Genomic DNA, 15,747 nt, shown 5'->3' with positions numbered 1-15,747 from the left:
TTAGCGTTTATTGATGTAATTAAGTAATTTGTGACTAGATACGAGCGAATTGGTGGTGGAATCAAGGGGAAAACCTATGATTGAATCGTGAACTGTGTTCGTGGCATCGAGGTAAGTGTTTGGTCTAACCTTAGCTTGAGGGATTAAGAGTTGAGTCTTATTTTCTATGTAGTAATTGTTGAGTACGACGTATAGGTATGGTGACGAGTATCTATACGTTGGTGTCTAGCATGTCTGTTAGTCTTTATATTATGATTATCATGACTTTGTTGTATCTTTCATGCCTTGGTGATGGTTTCTAATTGCTGTATAAAGTTTGTGGAAAGAATTGTGACCTATGAACATTGAGGAGCGTTGGCTCAAGTTGTATAACGAATTGTGAAAGTATAAGTGACAATTGAACTTTTAGAGCATTGGCTCGAGTTGTGAAATGAGTTGTGAAGGTATAAGTGATAATTGAACCTCTAGAGCATTGGCTCGAGTTGTGAAGTGAATTGTGAAGTAAAAGTGAGAAAGAGAAGAGATCATTATGTTGTCACTCTTGCCGGGCTATTGTTGATTTATTTGTAATCTCCCTTGCCGGGATGTGGATGTTATTGATGTTATTCCCTTGCCGGAATTTAATTGTCGACTTGTTGCTCCCTTGTCGGGATTCTTATTGAAAATTTCCTTTATTTCCTTGCCCTATTATTTGTGATTGTTGTTTGGGTGAGGAAGAGAAAGCACGAGAAGGGTGATACTGTGCATTATTTGTTTTGTGAGGAAAGAGTGTAAAGCACGAAGGGTGATGACGTGTCGCACGATGTACCATTCCGTGCCTATTATATTGATTCTTGTGGTGAGGACGAGAGTAAAAGCACGAAGGGTGGTGCCGTGCACTTGTCTTTGTGATTGTTGTTTGGGTGAGGAAGAGCGTAAAGCACGAAGGGTGATGTCATGTATTGTTTTGGTGAGAGAGTGTTAAAGCACGAAGGGTGATGTCGTGTATTGTTTTGGTGAGAGAGAGTAAAAGCACGAAGGGTGATGTCGTGCACTTATCTTTGATTTCCTAATTTTTATTGATAACTGTGTTACGGTTTCTCTACACTAAATTGCTGGTTTCCTGTTGATACTTGTTGTACCCCGCAGCATGATTTCCCCTTCCTATTTTCAATTGAACTGTGATGATCCTCATATTTATTTGTTGCTCTTCAGTTACTATTCGATGTCCCCCTCCCATACTTGATTGTATATGACTGTTTCTTCCTGTACTTCTTTTCTGCTGTATATAGTTAAATTGTACAGGTTTATTTGGTAGTCTGGTCCTAGCCTCGTCACTACTTCGCCGAGGTTAGGCTAGGCACTTACCAACACATGGGGTCGGTTGTGCTAATACTACACTCTATACTCTTTTGTGCAGACCTAGGTGTTGTAGACTTTGGACTGCAGTGGGATTGCTGATTCTTGCTCATCAGGCGACCCGAGGTAGTCCTACAGGCATCCGCAGGCCTTGGTGTCTCCTTCTATCTACTATTCCTATTTCTTTCATGCATTTCCAGAGACAATGTTGTATTTATTTCTTTCAGACCTTTAATTGTAGTATTCTTAGACCATCTGTGAAACTGTGACACCAGTTCTGGGTAGTCGAGACTTAAACAGTTGTATTGGATTCATGTTCAGCTAGCTTATTGCTTTTTCTTCCACTTATGTTAAATTCCGCTATTTAAATGTTGTTACTTCGCAATTGTTAATAAATATAAAATGGGTAAAAAGGTAAATTGTTCACATAATTGGCTTGTCTAGCTCACATTAGTAGGCGACATCATGACTCCCAAGGGTAGAAAATTCGGGTCGTGACAGTGATGTATGCCGAAAGTAAAAGAAAAAATGGAGATTTTAAGGAGCTTACGTTTGGTGATATTCGTTCTTTTAGAATCATCATTCTGCATGTTTTGTTCCTGCTTCAAACAAAGAAAAATTTGTGAGTTTTCAAAGTGGTGGTTGGTTTGTAGCTTTGATGCCCTGAGTAGTTTGATTCACGGCCACTGCTGTCGAAGAACCGATTCTGTCAGCGTGGCACCGAGATGCTTGACTGCTTTGTATTATTTTCTGGAGACCTTGGTTTCCCAAACTTTTGCCGAGATGGTTGGCCACGTGTGACTCAACCTTTTCAACTTCATTTTCCTTTATAGGCACTTCAATTTGATTTTCTTCTTCCAAGAGTTTTGATTTCGAAGCATCGGCCTCCATGGCCAGTCGAGGCCGACTTATGCCCCCTGATGAGGCTGGGTGCCTTTTGCATATTAGCTTGTATCAAATGAGAATCCTGTAAATCAGTCTTACCATCCTTTCTTTGTCTTAGTTTCGGAACAGAGTTAAACCGAAAGGGATTCAAAGAAAACAAACAATGGAATGGAGAATGAGTTTAAAACAAGAAGTGTCCCTTTTGGGGAAAGGAAAGAAGGATTTATCTGGAGTACATGCGGACTTCAATGAACATGACATGCCTTTTGTACTGGATGTCTGATCTGTGTAAACTGTCCGACTCTCAGAAATTCATCACAACTTTTGCCTTAAAATCGATAAACCTAGCCAAGACTCTGTCGATGCCGATGGCTGTGAGAATCCTCTTTTCGATCAGGGACGCCATTTGCGGGTTTTCACGAGCTGACCTCTCTCATTTCTCTACTCACCATCGCCTTATAGTGCTCTTTGCGAGTTTTCACTAACAAGAATCTCTCATTTTGATTTCTTTGCTTACTGTCGCCTCACGGTGCCCGTGTGGGTTTTCACCAATAAGACTCTTTCATTTTATTTCTCTCATTTGATTGCATCGGATCCAAGTAGTTGTATCCTCCAATTTTGGACATCTTTACCGATTGATCGGAAGGACTTGAACAGGATTTGGGGTAAAAAGAGTTTAGACTGAATTACAACTTTGGAATCTTTCAGGTGAACCATCGCCGAACCATTATAACATCTTCCTTGATTTCACTTTTGGGGGAATTTAGATTTTTATTTTGGTGTGACTAAACCCTAAAGAGAAGCTACCTACGTATCCTTTCGGAATCAAGTCGGACGTAGTTCAGGAAATTTGTTTTTGATTTTTTTGTTTTGTTTTTTTGTTTTGTTTTGTTTTGATTTCTCCTTCTTTTTCCTTTCCTTTTCCTCTTTTCTTTTTTTTTTTCATTTTTTATTTCTTTTTCTTCCTCTTTTTTTTTTTTTTTATTTTTAATTTCATTTTTCCAAAAAAGATTTCAATAACACTTTCAGGTTCCAAAAAGGTAAGCAAAGAAGAGTAACCGACTCAAATGGGTTTGTAAAGGGTTAAGTGTTTGGATAGTGAGAAAGAAAGCCTTCTTTATCCCAACTAGAGAACATTAATGCTATATAGAGGATCCAACATAGTACCTTTTAACTGCATTTGTATTGACGGTTGTTTCAAGGATATTTACCTTCGATGCTTCCGAGGTACAATGCTCTCTTTTAGTAGTACTCCTGTTGCAATGTATGGACCTTTTCAATTTGGAGCATGCTTTCCTTTAGCTTCTTCATGATGCGAGAGAATACGTCTCGGAAGGAGTTGCCCTAATCCAAATTTCCTAGGCCGCACTTTCCTGTTGTAGGCATGGGCATTTTTGTTGGTACAACTGCCCATGGCAGACTGCGGCCAATCGTTTTTCATCAATCAATGTCAATTGTTTCAATCGGGACCTGACCCAATGTTTATCCTCAATCTCGGCTTCAACAATGATCTGAAGAGAAGAAATCTCAACTTCGTTCCAATTTTCTATTTATTTTCTAACAAGCCTTGTCTTCAAAACATTTTGTTTCTTAATTCATTATTTCGGGGTCTGACAACGTTTTATGATCTGGGCATGAAGTCCGCAAGCATGTCATGTTATTAAAATCTGCATTAACAGAACTGAAAAGAGAATAAGAAGAGTGATAAGATTAAGAAAAGAGATATTACTCGACAATGAAATATTAATTTCATTTGATTTTTTTTTTTTGGTGATTTGTTTTTTTATTTTTGAATTTTAAAGATATAAGGGTTTACATCAGAAAGTAAGACAATAAAATAAAATATCTGGGTCACACCCTGAGATAATCCAAACGCAAAAAGGATAACAAGACCGACTACCGAGACTCCTATCTGATAGGGAACTTTCAGGTTTGGCGAACTTTTTTTTTGGCTTTTCTTCTATCTCGGTAATGATTGCAATGGCCTTTAGTGCCGGATCATATTCCTCATCTTCACAAATCATTCCGACTACTGGCCCAATGGTGTGAGTAGGCAGAGGATTGTTCATCATATTAGGGGCCTCTTCATCCCTAAACATTATTGCATTGACCTCAATGAGGTCTTCCACTGCTCTTTTAAGAGTCCAACAGTCTTCTGTATCATGTCCCACTACTCTAGAGTGGTATTCACATCTAGCATTAGCCCGGTGTGAGGGAGACTCAGGGTTTGGCCGATTCAGGGCCACTGGCAGTAGCAGACCTAGCCTGATTAGCTTTTAGAACAAGCTTGAAAATGATTCACCAATATGGGTGAACTGATTCATTTTGAAAGGGTCTCTTGGGCGAGGATTGTAATGGAAAACATTTGATTGGAGACTATATGGAGCTTGGTAAGGATTGAAATTTCTAGGAGGTGGAGCTCAGTTTTGTGTATAAAATTGTGGCCGCGTGTAAGGTTGTGCGTTCATCACCGCATAAGGAGGCGGTGCCACGGGATAAACAACATGGGGACAATAGTGTTGTGGGACCATAACAAACATATATGATTGGCTGAATGACTTGCGGGTCCCCTCGAGCTAGAAGCTATTATGAATCTCACTTCTCTCAAGTTTCTGGCACTTTTTTCAATCTTTTTTTTTTCTTTTTTCTTTTTTTTTTCCATATTTTTCTTCTTTTTTGTTCTTTTTTTCACTCAATGTGTTTATGGATATGATCAAATCCGATATGGATTGCCTACGTATCATGACGCCGCATGAATCCGATCATACCTAGTTCATAAAATCAGAAATATATTAAACAAATTAACTCTCATTTTTTTACTCATATACAAATAACTCCAAAGAAAGCTCTTAACAAGGAAAATATTTTGGAATTTTTTTTTTTGTAGAAAGAAAGGCTTCAAAAGAAAGATTTTTTTTTTTGGATTTAATTTTTTTTATTGAATTCTTGAAAGAAAGACTTCTAAAAAAAGATATATTTTTTTAAAGTTTTGTTTTTCGAATTTTGATTTTTCTTTCAAAAAGAAAGACTTCTAAAGAAGAAATAAAATATTTTTGAATTTTGAAATTTTTCCTTTCAATTGTGAAAGAAAAAAAATATTTTGGAATTCAATCCTTTTTTGGAATTTTTGAAAGAAGTTTTTTTTGACTTTTTCATTTATTTTTGATAGAAATTATTTTATTTTTTTTTTTGGAATTTTTTTTCATTTTCTAAGGAAAGATTTCTAAGAAGGAATTAATGAAAAGGAGAATATGTTTGGATTTTTCTTCTTTTTTTTTTGGAAAATTGGGAGCCGGAACCTATGAGGTTTGCCTACGTATCTCACATCCGGTGAGAATAAGACCCGCGTAGTTCGGTGAAATTGGGTATTTTTCTCTTTTGATTTTTATGAAAATTAATTTTTACACCTCTCGCCAGAATACTACAAAAATATTTTTTTTAAAGGGGTTATTTGCGCTAAACTAGGAGAAAGACTCCCTTTTTTTTCTTTTCCTTTTTTAATAATTCCGCTACGCCAATTTTCTAAAGCCGATCGACAATGTAAGCAAGTCTTCCAAATAATGTAGCAAGTAGTACATAAGTGGATATGATGGTCTCAAAGAGGATACCTGTCTTATATGGACCCGGCCCCTATGCCGAGTTTCGCTAAGTCAAATGCACGTGATGCACATAAAACGAACTTACTAGGGATATCCAGCATGAGGTTTTTTCTTCTAGGTTTAAATCCTGGTGGAGAAGGTATCTAGACTGGCTTACTCGAGTGGACAACTCGAGCCGAGGAGGGTCAGTGTAGCGGTAGCATTGCTTTCCGGCTTAACTGGTGGTGCTCCCCGCCTAAAAATATGTGTGACTAAAATCCTTCACCGGGTGACAAGCACCTCGGCTATCTCAAAGAAAGCGGGCTATGTCAAGCAAATGCCCAATTTTTAATTTCAAGAAGACTCGGGAGGGGTGCGTGAGAAAACAGATTATATGTACAGTTCAACAATATCAAAATGATAAAAAGCGAACAGGTAGCACATTAGGCACAAATAAATCACAATATCTACAAAAAAAATTAATAATGCCAAATAAAAAGTCAACATATACAAGCTCAAATTCTTATGAAAGTTCCTCAGCAGAGTCGCCAGAGCTGTCACCCCCCTCCCCCCTTTTTACCCTTCTAAAGAATAATGTATGTTATGGATTGTGGGTTAAAGAGTTATTCCAATTAAAGTGACAAACGTAAGTAGGGATTATTTTATTTACAGAGTCGCCAGAGTTGTCACACCCATTTTTTACCCCTCCAAAAGATAATGTGTATTATGGATTGTGGATTAAAGAGTTTTTCCAATTAAAGTGACAAACTTGAGTAGAGATTATTTTATTTACAGAGTCGTCACTTGGAATTGATTTTTAGGTGTTCCAAGTCACCTTTTATTTGAATCCCTAGTCAAAGAAAGGTTTGACTCTATTTTTTTATCGGTCTGCAAAAATAAAGTTCGGGTAAGGAATTCTGTTGACCGGGGAGAAGGTGTAAGGTATTCCCGAGTCCCGTGATTCTAGCACGGTCGCTTTATTGACCACATTTGGCTTAAATTAATTTTGGATAAACTGTGATTTATTTGGTTTTCAATATTTTATCTATCCGCTTTTATTTATTAAAACAAAATGGGATTATCTTTGAAACGAATCACATGCGTGAATCTGTTTTGTTTATTGTGTCAAAATCATGTCACATATACATGTTCACAATTAATAATATTTTGATTATTTATTAGAATTGTGTGGCCAAAGTTGCGCGAACGTGTACCTTAATTTATTAGTGGGATCATAACTATGTCACGCGGACGTATATTACGACAATTTATTTATTTATACGCGCCTAAATCATTCTAACGCATTTATGAATTATTTCCTAACTACATTTGAGATTTATTGTGAAGCAAGGAGTTATGGAATAATCGAGAAAAATGGGTTAGCTTTTGTTCTTATTAAATTCGGCCTAACAGAAATTATTGCGGCCCAAAGCCTAGTTTGTCTAATATAGCTACTCAATAAATTGTTTGGAAACTCTAGCTATTAAAATACTACCCCCATATTGTCCAGTTAACATGCAATTTTTATGTTTTAACTACAAGTAAAGAACTAACCATGATAAGATATTCAAGAACTACACCAATAAAACAACTAATAAGATAATCAAGTAACAAAAATCTAAATCACATTGAATAATTTTCACAAATTTTGTACTTCAAATTTAAACGAAAGTAGAAGGGTTAACCTCAATGGAGAAATTTTCTTTCATGTTAATAGTGAATCTACAACGTCGTATTACAATGAAAAATGCCTACAAGCTTGAAAGAGGGCAGGACGTTGACTCGAGTTCTATCACACGACCTTGCTAATTCAACCACGAAATTACACTGGCGACTTCGACGGAACTCAAACTTGAAAAATGTTGTTGCGTTATGTGAAAAAATGGACTGTTTTAAGGTGCTTTTAATGGAGTTTTTGGCTGATTTTTGGACTGATTTTTCAGCAAATTCGCAACTGATTTTTGCCGCTCTCTTGGCTGGATTTTGCAGTTGTTTTGAGGTTGTTATGGGGCTATTTTTGGACAGAGAAGAAGTCTGGTTTTGGGTTAGATTTTCAGCTCTTTTTTGGGTTAAAAAATGGAGCTGAAGTTGTTTCTCCTTTAATGATGTTAGAAGCTGATTTTTAGGACATCTTTTCTGCCCTTTGGTGATGGATTTGAGGGGTTAGCTCTAATGGAGGCTCTCGCCTCTCCTCCTCCTTTTTTTTTTGTCTCTGTGTGTGTGTGTTTTTAAGTAGAGAGAATGAGGGAAAGGGATGTGAGTGGGGGACAAGAAGTAGGGAGCAAATGGGAGTGAAGTAGGGAGCAAAGGGAGTGGACTAGGGACAAAGGAAAGTGGGATGGGAGACCGGCATGGGGTCACGGGAATATGGGAACGAGAAGATGGGTGAGAAGCGAGGTATTTGTGAGATAAGTGGGAAAAAAATTCAAACATTGTCAAAAATTAGGTATTCACACTTAGTAGGTGGTGTCAAACCTCCCCCCCCCTTAAAATATCGAGTTATGAAGTTGTGATGACCTAAAAGGTTATCACTTGATTTTTGAGTCAATTTTGTGTTTTGAGGCATTAAAAGTCTCTTTTTATCTTATCTCAATTTGCGTGCTCAGTCCGAGGGTATATCCGAAACGCTTTTATGTGAAAATTTGATAAAAATGGTAATTTGGCCTTTAAAATTAAATTTTAGGTTGACTTCGATCAATATTTTAGATAAACGGACCCGGACCCGTGATTTGACGGTCCCAGAGGGTTCGTAGAAAAATATGGGACTTGGGCGTATGCCCGGAGTCGAATTACGAGGTCCCAAGCCCGAGAAATGAATTTTTGAAGAATATTGTTTAACTAAAATTTTAAGAGTTTTTGAAAATCTAAATGTATTTGAAATTGATGGTATTGGGCCCGTATTTTGGTTCCGGAGCCCGGTAAAGGTCTTATATGGTATTTAGGTTGAGCATGTAAAATTTGGTAAGAAACGGACTTGATATGACGTGAATCGGACCCTCGGTTGTTAAAATTTGAACTTAAGAGTTCTTGAGATTCTTCTTTGATTTTGATGCTAAATTTGTTGTTAGAGGTGTTAATTTGGCAATTTGATCACATGAACAAGTCCATATGATGTTTTTGAGTTAGTATGCATATTTGGTTTGAAGCCTTGAGAGCTCGGATGAGTTTCGGACAGGTTTCGGAAAGTTTTTACACTTAGAAAAGTTGCAGGTTTTGCTGCTTCAGTGCACAGGCATTTTGTGCATCGTGATCACGAGTCTTGCGATCGCGAAAAGGGAACTGGGCTGGGGGTGGTAATTGTTCTATGTGAACACGAAGAGAGGGACGCGAACGCGGAGCACTGGGGGCTGCTCTATGCGAACGCGTAGTGTAAAATGGAGTGGGGCAGAGAATCGACCTTTTCTTCTACGCGAACGCGCACATTGGTCCGCGAATGCGAGGGCCAGGGGGTATACCCTTCGCGAACGCGTGGAGAATATCGCGATCGCGTAAGTCCTTAGGAGGCTACACTTCGCGATTGCGACAGTGTTCATGCGATCGCGATGAACACTGTCGCCCAGCTCTTTTAAGCAGTAGTAGAAACGGGATTAAGTCATTTTTTCACATCTCCTTCCCCAAAATCAGAACCTAGGAGAATTTTGAAAAGCAAAATCAACACCAAATCATAGGTATGTGTTCCTAAACCCATCTCCTTTATTTTCCATCAACACCCATTAGATTTCTAGACCTAAATATTGTTCTTCCATGGTAGAATTTGGGATTTTGGGTAGAGTTAAGGCTTTTTGAATAATTGGAATTTAGACCCCGTTTTAGGGTCGAATTTCGAAACTAATTACATATTTGATCTCGTGGGTGAATGGGTGATTGTGTGATCGGATTTTGGTCTGAACCTCGAGTTTTGACCAAGCGGGCCCGAGGTCGATTTTTCACTTTTTAAGAAAAATGATAGAAAACCTATAATTAAGCATTGGGTATGAATTCTTTAGCATTTATTGATGTTGTTAAATTAATTTGGGCTAGATACGATTGAATTGGAGGCGAATTCTAAAGGAAAAGCGGTGTTTGAGGCTTGAGTTGGCCATGAAAGTTCGAGGTAAATGTTTGTTCTAACCTTAGCTTGAGGGAATAGGTATTGTGCCTTATTTGCTATGTGCTAGTGTAGTATACGACGTATAGGTATGGTGATGAGTATCTATATGTCGGTGTCAAGCATGCCCGTGAGTCTTAAATTGTAATTGTTGTATTTCCTAATAAGTACTAAAATTGCCTAAATTGTTGATTCTCTGTGTTGAGCAAGACCTATGATTAACTTGTGGTATTTGTTTATTTTTGAGCATTGGCTCCAGTTGAGGTTTTGTTTGTGAAGTTAAGTGTTGGTACAAGTTTGGTTATAGTTGATTCCCTTGCCGGGACGTACTTATTTCTTACTGTTGATTCCCTTGCCGGGATGTGTTTATTCTTGTTGTTGATTCCCTTGCCGGGATATTGTTGTTTCTATTGTTTGGGTGAGGAAAGAGTGATAATGCACAAAGGGTGATGCCGTGCACATTTATATTTATGCATTTGGTGAGGAAAGAGTGATAAAGCACAAAGGGTGATGCTGTGTACATTTTTATTGATATTGATGCATATGGTGAGGAAGAGGGATAAAGCACGAAGGGTGATGCCATGCACATTTCTAATATTTATATGGCGAGGAAGAGAGATAAAGCAGGAAGGATGATGTCGTGCACATTTTTATTATTTGATTGTATTGGTGAGGATTGAGAGTAAAACCACGAAGGGTGATGTCGTGCACTTATTGCATGTTTATTATGATTTCTTGTTGTTTTGGTTCAAGTACCTTAATTGTCTTATTCCACTATTACTACGATTCATTATGTTGGTAGTTTTCCCCATAGCATGTTACCCTTTCCCCGTTACTTTTGAATTACTTTTATTACTGTTATTCTGTTAGATATTGTTTAGCTGCAGGTTACTGGTTGTTGTGTCCTAGCCTCGTCACTACTTCGCCGAGGTTAGGCTCGACACTTACCAGCACATGGGGTCGGTTGTGCTGATACTACACTCTGCGCTCTTTTGTGCATATTCCGGTACTGGAGCATACGGACCTTAGCTAGGGGTTGTTGCCTTCAGTCCATCAAGAGACCCGAGGTAGTCTTGCAGGCGTCCGCAAGCCTTGTCGTCCCCTCCCTATCTAGTTTTCATCTGTTCTTTACTATTTCAGAGACAGACATGTACTTTCTTGTTCAGACTTTATTTGTAGTTTTCTTAGATAGTCCGTGAGATTGTGACACCAGTTCTGGGTAGTTTATGTTATGGGTTCGTATTGATATTAGCTAAATTGATAAATTTTCATTCTTCCGCTCTATTAATTTTCGCTATTTATAAATGTTAATTTATAATTGTTAATAGATTAAAAATAAAAAGGGTAAAATAATTAGTTTGCCTAGCTTTCACTAGTAGGCGTCATCACGACTCCCAAGGATGAGAAGTCCGAATCGTGACAGAAGTGCGAGAGTTTATCACAAATTATGAACCTCGTAAACCACTATAGGTTTGGAGAGATAGTTAAACTTGGCACATCGAAAGTTGAAAAAATCAGTTGGATGAACATTATACTCTGACCAATTCAGGTGGTGTTTAAGTAATATTTTATCCCTACTTTTAAAACTTGTAACAAAGTATATTTATTAAAAGTTGTAATCTTAAGTATATCATAATAATTCTATGCTATGCGAGCATATGACTAACAGCAAAGTAAAACTTGTGAAGGTAAAGTATTTTAGACGCACAACGGTGTTGTTATTTTCAAATCAAAACATATGAAAAGTAGTATGTCGTACGTGTTAGGGATATAGTATATATGTCCTAGATCCAATTTCATATTTGATGATTTGAATATATTTTTGTGAACATTATTTGATATAAAAATATATGGCATTTGATATTCTTTTATCATAGTTATTATTAATTGCTTGATTAATTTGATAAGGTCCTTGATTAAATTTTGAGACTTGTCATCGTGATGGTGATCATGATAATGAGAGTAAAGTTTCTTATAATTTAATTTAAATTTTGTTCTTGATCGTAGGATTATTAATTTGGACATTAGTAATCCGGTTAGATCAATATTTATGTGATCGTCTTTATGAGATAAAGATAGTTGATCTCATTAACTAAATCACACAGATAGATGATGCATATAGTGATATGATCATTGAACCGACTCATTGGATAATTCCTAATGGTTAAAATTACCATAAACTGCAAATATGATATTTTCTTGAAGAATGTGATGTAAGAGTTTCGTTTGACCTGAGATCATCATAGTAATTGACAAGTTATTCATTGTGCTTTGATACTAGACACCTATGACCCTAAGGCGATGGTTGAAAGGATATTGGGTACGATTAAATACTTATAGAATTAGTGATTGATCAAGATGGAATCTGTCAACTCTTGGTAATGAGTTTAAGTTCCATGTTGTCATGAATTATAAACGACCAAACTAAGACTTTGGCTAGGGCAATTGAATGAAAGAAGAAAATATTTTCTTAGGTCATTCAATGGTCGATTATATTTAACATGAACATATAGTTGGTCGCCCATTAGGATTTGACAGTTGAACCATATCCTAGGGTGACCCAGAGCTAAAAGGACAAAAGGAAATACTACATTATTGTTCTACGGGTTCTTGAGAGTAAATTGTATACTTCATTCTATCCCGTCGTTAAGGAGTGTTGCTAGACGTCACCCTTGATTAGTATATTGATATGATCGATTTACTACCGGCTTAGTATTGAACCTATGGGGTCGCACACTAACGAGTGTTCTGATCTTTGCTAAAGGATTAGTTATTTTATTGTTTGGTAATTAAATTAAAGAATTTAATTAGTAAAACAAATTTATTTATTAGTCAAGTGAAATATTATTATATTTTTTACTAGCACTTATATCGTGAACAAATTGAAGTTTTTTATTTGAAATAGAAAATTAAATTATATATCTTGATTATATATATATATATATATATATATATATTAGTAAATCGTATTTTATAAAGGATATGTTATATAAAATATTAATTAAAAAGAAGGTTTGATGGAAACTTTGTCAAAGTGAAATCCAATTGGAATTTGGATTTACGTCAAAGTCCGACTATCGGCTTCGGGCTTCTATGATTCTATTAGGAATGGGATTATGATTTTTTAATAGGAATTTTTACCTCCTATAGAAAAGTTCTCTTTTTAATATAAAATCATTGAAAAGTCCAATTGAGGTTTTGATCTCAATATTGCCGCCTTAGTCTTTTCCATAACCTAAAGGAAAAGGCTGGTGATATGTATTTATATACATATTGATCACTCAAATACGTGACCAACAGTAGTTCTTCGGAGGAACTGCACCAAGAGATAATTTTGGAAAAGAAAATTTGTTTTCTTGTCATGTTGTTGGCTGTATTTTGAGAAATTTTAGCACATATTATCCTTAAACTTCCGTGCTTGGTGGAGAAGAAGCGAACAAAAGTACGCTCGCTTGCTGTCTTGTTCTCTGTCGCGAACTGGGATCGCTCGCCAGCTAGGTCAGATTGGAGCAAGATTTTATGAGAACATATTCCCCATATTCGGGGACAAGGGGCGGAACGACCTCTCGATCTACTTACTGCAGCCCAGGAAGAAAAACGTCGTCTAGGCGTTCCCTGTTGCTCCGATCTCCCCTACGCCTATATTTTATTCAACTTGTTCACGGGTTTCATTGATCAAAGAGTCGATAGCAAGGATCGGTCTCGGTGTGGATACGCATAGAATCTTCGCGCTGTCGAAGAAATTTTGAAACGAGACTCTCTTCATCAAGTACGTTTTAGATCCTATCATTGGCATGTAAATAAATTTTAAACACAAAAAGATCTTCCTAGGATTGTTATTATCTTCCGCTGCGTGTTACGAACACCTATATGCAATGTTTCAGTACCTGCCAATGTTTAATGATTTGGGGACATTAACACCGTTGATAACATCATACCCTTTTATGACTTGGGGTGCTAGAAAATGAAGAAAGAAGAACAAATAGAATTATTTATATTGAAAGGTGATACCAATTTTTACGTTATTTGAGCGGAAAATCTTCTTTTTTTTTTGGGTGGAGAAGGTGAGACAGAGATAAATTCAGAATTTAAAATTTATCGGTTCGAGACATTACATTATTGAATTCATTGACCATATAAGTTACTAAGCTCCAACTTTTTAGAAAAAAAAATTACGCTCAAATACAATTGATAGCATGATGCTACCAAAATTGGCCCATATTTTTAAATGCCACTAAAACTAGCCCACATTGTATATGATATGTAAAAATTATTTCACCCTTTAACCCTAGTAGTTGCTAACATGGGCGAAGCTACGTAGCCCCCAAATTTACACGGTATATATAGGTAAAATATTAGATTTTAGTGGTATATAACATATATTGAACACCTTTTATTGGAGAATTTTTTATACTTCTTTCAAGTTTGAACAACCTAAAAAATATTTTCTTACCTATTTTATTTTTTTCTTTTTGTCACACCACACAAGTTGTATCCTTTGAATTTGAATTGTACTTTTAGATCTGAAAAAGCCATCTTCGTTGAAGCTCAAAGCTCCATGATATGAGCCATGGATGTCTCTGTGCATTAAACTCAATTGTGTGAAGAATTTTGGACGGAAAATTTTCGATTCTACTGCTGGGTTTTCTAAAAAATCGACTTGAATGTTTTGAAATTTTTTAATTCGAATAACATTGTGACTTCGTGCTTCAATTTGGATGGGTGTTGATTAATAATGGTATTATTAATTGGTGAGGCAAATTTTTGGTGTTAAAATAGAGGTGTGGTGATGGACATAAGGTGTTTTCTAGTTTAAATTTGTATAATTGGTATTTATACACACTTATACAATATTGTATAATTATGTATAATTGTGTATAATATTATATAAATATAATTTTTTTCATTGTACAATATTCTTTTTTGTGTATATATATATATATATATATATATATATATTGTTAGTGTATAATTGGCCTCCATAAAAGTTTGATACTTTATTTTCCTCTTCTTTCTTCTTGTTTTTCTTATTTTTTTATATACATTATTATATATTTCATATTAAAGTTATACATTATTGTATATATATAATGTACATGTACAATTAAAACTAAAATTGAAATGTTTGTATTTATTCTTACTTTTTCTCGAAAAATCTATGTATAAAATCAATTTACTTTTTTTTTTTTTTGCCAAATTACAAACTTGCAGGAATTTTTTTATTTCTACCATTTGAAACTTGGGGGAGAAACAAATATAACATTTGACAAAGATCCTTCAATTATATTAATGGTTCTAAAAATATCACTATTCTCATCTTATCATCTAAACAGTCTAAGTCTCTTCTAGAATTGTAGATGTTTCTACTTCTTCCACTTCTACACAATTTTACATTAAGAAAAGTAAATTCAAATATAAAAGCCTTACGAGTTTTCAGAAAATAAATGCCACCATTGAAGTTGATTGTTTCAATTGGAATGTGCGAAGCGTAGAAATTTATGAAGAAGGAATAATAGCAGTAGTTGGTGGCGTAAAAAAAAATATTTTTCAGACCTTAGCCTTTTATCTTTGCGCTATAAGTTTGTAAAGTAGTAACTGGGCTAACTAATTGCAATATATGTGTATGAATTGTACTTATGTGTAATTCTCCCAAGTTTTTTTAATATAATTATATTTAGTAGATTTTTAATACACATATAGAGTTTGAGCTAAAGTTAATTTATTTGTAACTTATTTGCACTACTTTGAGAAGAAAAAAAGAAAAACTCACAAAATTCTCAATAATTTTAGAGGCTTGATTGTTGAGTGTGTCTTGTAATATTTTCTTAATTCAAATAGATGTTGACTAATCTGATTTTG

The sequence above is a fragment of the Nicotiana sylvestris genome, chromosome 10 (genome assembly GCF_000393655.2).
Source record: "Nicotiana sylvestris chromosome 10, ASM39365v2, whole genome shotgun sequence".
NCBI lineage: Eukaryota > Viridiplantae > Streptophyta > Magnoliopsida > Solanales > Solanaceae > Nicotiana > Nicotiana sylvestris.
The sequence above is the reverse complement of the archived record's forward strand: the minus strand, read 5'-3'. Positions refer to the sequence as shown.